The sequence below is a fragment of the Patagioenas fasciata genome, chromosome 9 (assembly GCF_037038585.1).
Source record: "Patagioenas fasciata isolate bPatFas1 chromosome 9, bPatFas1.hap1, whole genome shotgun sequence".
NCBI lineage: Eukaryota > Metazoa > Chordata > Aves > Columbiformes > Columbidae > Patagioenas > Patagioenas fasciata.
In genome coordinates, this window is record NC_092528.1 from 17080286 (window position 1) to 17089199 (window position 8914).

At 37.6% G+C, this 8914-nt stretch overlaps 1 long non-coding RNA gene across 1 annotated transcript; it reads right to left on the minus strand.

Annotated features, from left to right (window-relative positions):
- Positions 1–558: 558 nt before the first annotated feature.
- Positions 559–4805, minus strand: LOC139828600 (uncharacterized). Its single transcript, XR_011740398.1, has 3 exons — positions 4609–4805; positions 4390–4495; positions 559–737 (listed from the first exon to the last, which is right to left on the minus strand). It is a non-coding gene; the product is annotated as an uncharacterized lncRNA (long non-coding RNA).
- Positions 4806–8914: the final 4109 nt, after the last annotated feature.

Below are 8914 nucleotides of genomic sequence, written 5' to 3' on the forward strand. Positions count from 1 at the left end.
GTTATGTTACAGAAAAGTGTTTTCTATTCAATGGCAATAAAGAGACTTTTTGGGTAGCAAAAATTTTCTTCCACATTTAGGAAGGCAGTTCTGATACTGCAGTAGTAAGATGGTGGGAGACTGAGAAATCCACGTTATCATGGGCTGGTAGCCATCTGTCTTTTCTTGCAGCCCCACAAACTTTTCTGGTAATCAGCAAGTAAGATGCAACTTTAAAGCTCTTAATTGGTTTCTGTATATTAACAGTGAAAGGGTTTTACTGGCATCATCCTACTCTTGCTGAATAGATCCTGAAGGTTAATAAGGTAAAAATTTTACTCACAAGGAATTTGTTTCCATCAAGAGATATATTTTAGATGACTTCTTTGTAAAAAACAAGTCAAAAACCAGATATGTGAGAGTGGTTTGAAATATGTTATGATTTAACACCAGCCAGCAACTAGGACCACACAGTCACTTACTCACTCCCCCATCACCAAGTGGGATGGGAAAGCAAATCAGAAAGGGAAAAAAAAAAAAAACACAACAAGAACAACAACACTTCATGGGTTGAGACAAGAACAGTTTAATAGGACAACAAAGGAAGAGGAAATAGTAGTAATAACAATAATAGAATAAACAAAACAAGTGATGGATAGTGCAGTTGCTCACTGTGGTACAGATAATCCATTTGTTCCAAAGCAGTGGTATTCTTGTGCGCTTGGTAGAGCATGGGAAGTCGAGAAGTCCTTGACTACCTGACAACAACCAAAACATCAGCATATTGTCAATGTTCTTCTCATACTGAATCAAAACCACAGCTACTAGAAAGAGAATTAACTCTATCCCAGCCAAAACCTGGCCAAATATTAGCAGGTTAATGATATTAAATACATTTTTTAAAGTTATACTTGCAGATGGTTACTGTAAAATGAGCATGGATACTTATATACCTAGATATAGATCTAGCTGACAACATTATAGTTATATTATGTCAGAAAATCACGTGGTTCAAATGAGGAAAATTTGGAAAAGCAGAACTCTGGTTTTCCTGACTTTTCTGTTTTTTCATGTGTTTGTCGTTATATATGTTGAGACTAGTGAAGGAAGTTTGAATACCGCATGGGTTTTTTGGACAACAGCTATTTTTTCATAGCTGTATCAAGAATTATAATCTTTTAAGTCTTCTAAATTTCCTTTGCTTGCAATACTAAGGACTTCAACAAGGAGAAAAAAATTTTTGTAAATCAATACAAATAGCTTCTAGAAATTTTGCTGGAAAAAGGACTACTTAACAAATTAGCAAAAATAAAAACTTTATCAAACATGAGATTTTAAATGCCACCTAGGTAGCGAAGCAATGGATTGCTAAAAGCATTGCAAAATGTTTGAAAATAAGTCTCAGCGATGACTTGTAAAAGGATGTACTTCACTTATCATTCTGACAAAGAAATTAGGGCCCTTTTATGCATCAACTCAGCTAGTATTGACTACGTTCAGATTACATGTGACTGTAAGCAACATAATGAGAGAACTAGGAGGAAATTTTCTTATTCCCTTGGCTAAGCTGAAAGTCCTAAATATGTAAAAGCTAGCTAGTCACTTAGCCTTAAAGGGGGACTGAAAAAATATTATGTGAGGTTATTCTGAGGGGGTTTTGCTCTTTGAAGAGTTATAAAGAGAAATACCGGCAGTATCCATTTTTCAATTTTTAGCATCAAGGAATCAAGGAAGACTATTACAACTCCAAATCCTGTGCTATGAAAGCATAGACACATGAGAAATTATTCCATTCTTGATTTCTGGTAGAAAAAGGTATTTAAAAAACAAGTCACCCTGAAATGTTTTTAATTATTTGATTAAAATTCTCATTTGTTATTAATGACTAAAAATTTGTTTCCTGGTATCTCTGATGTTAGTTATGCATTAGTTCTCTAATTAAAGCAAGCAGTGGAAAAAGAGGGGGCAGGGAAAAATCTCTAAGATAAAAAGAACTAAGAAAAAAAAAATCTTTCTTAACTTTAGAATCCACTCATTTAAGAAGATTTACAGTCCACTTTTAAACAAAGCCAATCTAGTTCTTACTAAGAATGTAAAATGTATGCCTTCCTTCTCCAATGCAGACATATCCTTCCTATTTTGTACCAAAATCCTACTTAGGCTTCAATACACATTAAAGTTAAACCAAAGCAGCAAAAGAAAAAAGGTCTGAGAACCTAAGATTCCATGCAGGTGTTTTTCCAGTAATTAATAATTATTTTAATTAATCCCTCCTCTTGAAGCTAATAGGGGTTTTATAATCAGTTTTAACTGTAATAAGTGCACATCTGAAATTTTTGAACACATTATATTAGCATGTCTTAAATAAAAAGACTGGGTATTTAAGACCATTTCTTACAGATTTCTAAAATGGAATTTTCAGACTTAGAATAAATCATGGAAAAAGCCTGCTTTCTCTCCCAGATTGGCATACTTATCGATTCGAATTGCTTTCTAAGTATTTCAGCATTAAAATATTGCAGTCTCTGAACGTAATGGCTTACATCTGTTTCTTTTGGACTCTTGCATCTCTAGCTCAGAGTTAGAGCACAAGAACATGGAGCACAGGACGAAGGGAAAGCTACTGCCTGTGGGTCTCGCACAGTGGCAAGCAGTTCTACTCTCATACCACTTCTCCATATAGCGCCAGCCAACCCCCAAAGGGTGGAACAGGCTTCTATGTGTCCTCAGATATGTCCACGAGCACCACAAGGACAAGTTTGAGTTCTGGTGGTTTGGGTCTTGCCCATGGGAAGAGAAGGTGGTGGCTGGCAGCTGTGGCACAGCTCAGTGCTGGATGTGGCTCCATGCTGCGGTGCACACCTTGGAGTAACGTTCCTCTCATATCAGACAACATACAAATAATGAGAAAGGTTGGAGGGATCATGTGAGAGAGTGCTAAAAGAAGCATAAATCTTGTGTGTTTAGGAAACCTGGCTAAAAGATTAAAAAAAAAAAAAAAAAATCCCTGGTGGATTAAATTCCCTGTCTATCCTCATGCCATTGAGCTGTGTGAGCAGGAGATGTAAGTGATATCAGACTGCCTTGGAGGGCAACATTATCTGGCTATCACTTTCAGAAACATATTTCTAAAAGATAAGCCTAGACTTGAAGGTATTTTAACCTGGGAATTAAACTAGTGAAAAAAATTATTCCTCAAAGGAAACCATCCGTGTAGTTAATTAGCACCATGACGGGGTGCTTTTTCATAATTTTGTTTTCACGAAACTCAAATGAATTGTATATTAGCCTTTAAAAATGCTTTGAAATGAAGATTTTTTTTTTTACTTAATATCAGCAGGTATAAGAGAATATAAAGGGGGTTAAAAGTTCAGGAATATACTTGAGACAAATAATTGCATAAAATCTGTCAGTACACTCTTGAAGAGGAGAAAAAGCAATGGCCATTTATGAATGTTTAATGATTTTACCCACGGATCAACGAAGTCTTAATCAAAGCGGGATGCATACTTAGCCTGATCAAATACTGCATGAAGATTCCAACATTCTTTCTGAATACTAATGTGGTATTATACTTGGACTTTTAAGCAATCAAGGTTTGAAAAATGTCAGAAGACTGCCATTGCACATGTATGAAATACATGATTAAGTTAAACATTTCAAATTTCATGTCTTAAGCATAGATATTATCTTAATTACTGACATTAAAGTGCCTACTAAACTTTTTTTCAGTTAGGCTCATGAATCCTGCATGTCATTTGTTTTTGTTTGTTTGTTTTTTGAGGGTGAAGCACATTTAATATTAAATTGAAAGTTTTCAAGTTTTGGTTAATCATTTCCTCCAAATGTACATGTGCACGGCATGCAAGCCTCTGTGTCTCTTTTTCCTATTCATGCCATGAGTTTTACTGGGGGACAGTGAGGATCCCCTGAGTCTTACTCGCCTCCAACACTATGAGTCTGTATTCAGATACAAACTAAATGTAGCAGCTTGTGCTGGCACAAGTATCTTGCTTGCTCCAAAAAGATGTGACAATGGTCAAGTATTTCCCAGTAACAAAAGGAAGTGGCAGGAGAAGTATGCTGCTGGTTTCATTTTGTAAGCCTTTTTTTTTTTTTATAATACTTTATTTACTTTGCTTTCTAATCAATGTTGTTACATCTAAGTCCAAATATGACCTAACAGTTCATTAGGTTTTATAGTGAATTAAGGCTACAGCTACAACCAACAAGATTTTTCACTGATCTCTGCTAAACTGGCCATTCTCCAAAGACACCCTGGTATGAGTGCTTCCGCACTCCTGGGCTTTGCTTATATTATTTTAATTATTATTACATATGTATACATGCATTGTTTAAACCTGAAATGGGAATGATCTTAAAATCACAGCTGGTAGTAATGTCACTCACCTGTGATTTGCAGAGGTCCCTGTAACAGCTCTTCATAACAGGAGTCTGCTTCATTAGTTGTATGGAAGTTCAGTGATGCTCAATGATCAGAAGTCAAACTCTCCTACTGCCAAGACACAAGGTTTAAATACAGAAAGCCAAGGATATTTAACAGCGGGTAGTACAGACTACCCAACATATACATTTATTTTAATAAGAGAGAAGGGATAAATTACTTACAAAAGAGGGCAGTACTCATATGATTATACTATAGTGAGACTGTCCAAAACCTTTTCCTTGCTAAATATATTCCATAAAAATCCATGGAAAAGAAAGCAAGCAGAGAGAAAGTTCAGTGAATAGATGAAGACCAACAAAACGCAGAGGACAAAGAACTTTGGGAAATAGAGGTCTTGTTTACTTTAATAAAGAAACAAGATTAGTAGTTCCTTCTTGTATATACACTGAAATAACCTGATCTTTTAGGAAGATTACTATGTTCCTGCCACTAGCTAAAACTAATATGCAGTACTTTTTGCTGTCTAGTACCAATATAAATCAGGTTTTTTGCCTACATCCAAATATGTGTAATAGGAATTTTAAAATAAATTCTTCTGACATGCATTTGGAACTGCTAGTAAGCCACCTACTTTAAAACACCCTAGAAAAGGACAAGCAAAATGTTTGCTGGAACTAACTCCAGTTATGATAGTCAGAATACCTTGCTTTAACCATTATAGCTGTGATGTAAAAAATGCAAACCAGCTGTACCCAAGGAGAGCTGGATCCAAACAGAATTTTTTGACATTTATGTTGATGATATTTCCTTTTATGGCTTGACAAAATAACTCTTGAAAGTATGCAAACTATCAGCACCCACAGCAAACTCTGGAAAATATTATGAGAGCTGCGTTGTTGAACTTGTCTTTTGCTCCTGGAGGTGGCCCTTTCTAAACACAGCTGAGCACCTTTGCCAAAGCTCACTGCCAGTGTTGGCATGCCTCATTTTGTGCATACACAGCTCACAGTTTCCACCACTGCTGACATTTGGCAGAATTTCTGTTCAGGAAGAAATGAAAGAGAGATACTTATTTTGATGAACTACTTGAAAGAGCAGCATTTCAAACAACAACAAAAATCTAGCACAGCTTTTTAAAGTCAGGTGCTTCTGTTTACAGCATTCCTAATGGAAAAGGGTACAGTCAGTTCAAATCCACAGCATCTTCCTCTTATCAGGTTTTCAAGGATGCTGCTTTTGTGGGTTAGTGCTATTTGTTGTCTCTAGCCATAAAGGACACTAGAGCTTACAGTCTTATGGATCCATTCTTTGATAAATAGTTCAGCACCACATATTTGATCCTGCAGTCAAGAACTGATTTCTGGTCACTGCTCTGAGTGGTTAGAGGGGTATCCAAGGAGAAGGAAACACCTGCTCTGAGGCTCTGCTCTTCAAGACAGCATTGGAGTATTGCTGGCTGGTTCCTAACTCCAGTTTGACAACTGAGAGCACAGATTTATCTATACTTGCTGAGCAGAGAATTGCTTCTGGCAATTATATTAACAAATCCCCAAAAACTTAGATAATCTGTAACTATTAAAATTGTAATTGTTTTACTTCCTTTTCTTTATGGTACTTATTATTGAAAAATCATTTTCTCCCCTAGCAACGCAGGTATGTTGAATTAATAAAGTATAGCAAATATATGGGCCATCTATAGTGCTGCTTCCCCAAAATGGGAACATCACATGCTCCAGTAGTTACTGTTTCCAGATACAATTTGTCCCTTGACGGTTCACTCTAAAATGTTTTCATAACTTTTTTTTTTCCTGAAGTGACGTTTCTGCTCACTGTATCAGTAAAAACAGGATAAGAAAAGGTTGGGTTTTTTTTTAATCTAAGGCTCTCTATTGGAGATTTTATTTTTCTGTTACTGCACAAATGCGGAGTGTTAAGATCTTAAAATAGGTATCAATTATTAACAAAGATGATGGAGAAAGAAAGCACAAATTTTCATGACAAATTGCACTATAAGCAGAGTTCCATAGCCTGGTATACTGCATTGTCATTCTTCAGAGGACAAAGAATGACTAATACATCAATTTCAGTGCTCTTCCCTTGCTTTTTTTGAAAAGTACCTTGCTATCTAAGATCACCCTTAATTTACCATCTTTTGAAGACAGAAAATGTAATGAAAACATCTGTCTCTGGTTTCTGCTAGCCTGTAGTATTATACATAAGAGTAACAGTTATTCTCCACCCAGTCATTAATCACATCCCTGCTCCATGCATATTCCTCTGCTCTTCTGACACATGATATAAACCACCCAAAACGGACACCTCTTCCCCTGCTTAAAGAAATTTCCACTATTACAGAAGGGAATGAAAACTCTGAACTTTGGGAAGTTAAGTTATACAGTACTTTCTTTACTCTGATGATCCAGAGCTTCAGATTTTAATTCCTTAGTGCTGTTAAGGATTTTAGATTCCTGGACTTCAACTCATCAGGACATGCCAAATGCCAAAATCCCACAGCAAGAGGTTTGCAGGAGCTACCCAGTCAGCCACTTCAGGAGAACTAGGGTATTTATACCCACCTGAGAGCTTCCCTTCCTTTTCTCAAATAGATAAATAAATTGTATTTTACCTATATATGATACTTGAATCCAACTCAGATTCACTCTGCCTGTGCCCTGGAGTGGCAGGACACAAGCCAGACCTGATTCAAAAGCCATCTGAGAGCATGAGCATGGCACAGAGCCCACCCTAACACACTTGCTCATCTGCAGGATTTACTACTTCAGAAGTAGTGCCATGCCAACACGATGATGGCTCAGAGCACCATCAGGCTGGGCTTGTTTCTGCCACATACCATGTCACCAGACAAATCTAAGGAGCAGGCTCACTGGTCTGTGAAGCACAGTTGCTCATGGAAAAACTCATGAGAAACAGCTGAACAATGTCAGTCTCCATGTTGTCAAAAACTAATGGCAATTTCCTTCAGCTTCAATAGCAGGGTCTGTGCTTTTAAGCTGCACAAACTCTGCTGGTTGCCTTCACTGCTGCCACAAGGTTCTCTGTGGCCACAATGTGCAGCCTCCTATCGACTAATCTGTCATCCCAAGACTCCCACAGCCCTGCTTCACAAAGCTCTCATGTTCCCAGCCCTTCAAAGCTGTATCTGAGGGTTTTGCTTGTAGGTCACTCAGTACTGGTCCCAGAATGTTCTGTAGAGTATTAGACTCCTCCTCCACAGTAGGAAGTCACTGCTGGCAAATAAATTTCAGATCATTTATGAATGTTCAAGGGCTAGGAATTTGAGTGTCTAAGGGATTACACATGGAAGCTGGAGTGCATGCAGAGTTCTTTGTTTTTTCTGGAGGACAATTTGTGTGTGTGTGTGCACAAGTGCAGGTGCAGCTTGAAAAAGATTTTCATTTAAATAATTTGGAAACATCATTTAATTTTTCTCATCCTTTCATCTAACTAATTGAGCTAGGCATAGACTGTGTATATCCTGAATAAGATAATTATTACAGCTGTATGGATTTCTGCCATGTCCATAGTTACTCCTGAAGGTCTCAACAGCAGTGAATCACAGCCTAGTTCTGGCCTACGTGCCAAGGGCCCAGAGGCCAAGGAACTAATTGAAATCAGTGCATTTATACACAAACACACATACATGCACACAAATAACTCATGCTTCACTTTGAAATGCATTATTTTTCAATTGAAAAAATCAAACCAAATCAGAAAGTACTCACAAGTACTTGCTAGCTGCAAACTACTGGATTGGATACCATCCTAACTGGTAAGTTTGATGTTTTCAGCTTTGTCCAAGAGGTTGTTATCATTGCTCAACATTTCAAAAGATGTTATCTGAAGTTTTTGATTTATCAAGGCTATGCAGTAAGGAACAGAAGTCTTTCAACTTTATGTCAAAACAGTACTAGCTCCTCAGCTCTAGTCAGTCTCCTCCCAGAGTTTCGCATTTTCCTCTAGGTTTTGCCATTTGACATTTTTTCATGTAGAAGTTTGGGCTATAGCTGGATGTAGTCCAAATACTTCATGTTCTTTTGAGACAGAGTAGGAGAAAAGGGTTTTGTTTACACAGGCTGTGTTTTTATGAATATTTTATTTCCATACTACATCATCCCACTTGCTATAAATCAACTGTCAATGATAATTTAACACTCCGGTTTCACAGGCATTTCCCATAGCAGCAGTGATGCCTTTGAGATGTTTCTCATCCCATCCCACACACAGTTTGTGCATCTCCTCAGCAGCGAAGGCTCCTCTGGTGCTGACACAGCAATGCAGCACTGCAGGGGGTGAGGGGAAGCACTGACACCAGAAACAGCTTGTGAAACTTCTCTATGTCAGAAGGAGTTTGTAGGATACTACAGGAGGAGAAAAAGGGGGCTGGAGAACATGGATTAGAGGTGGCATGAGAAGGGAGCCTCTAGACAGAGAGAGAAATTGAGCAGACCTGTGGAATCTCAGTTTGAGGTAAGTCAGGGCAGATCGAGCTCATCTGAAATAATGTCT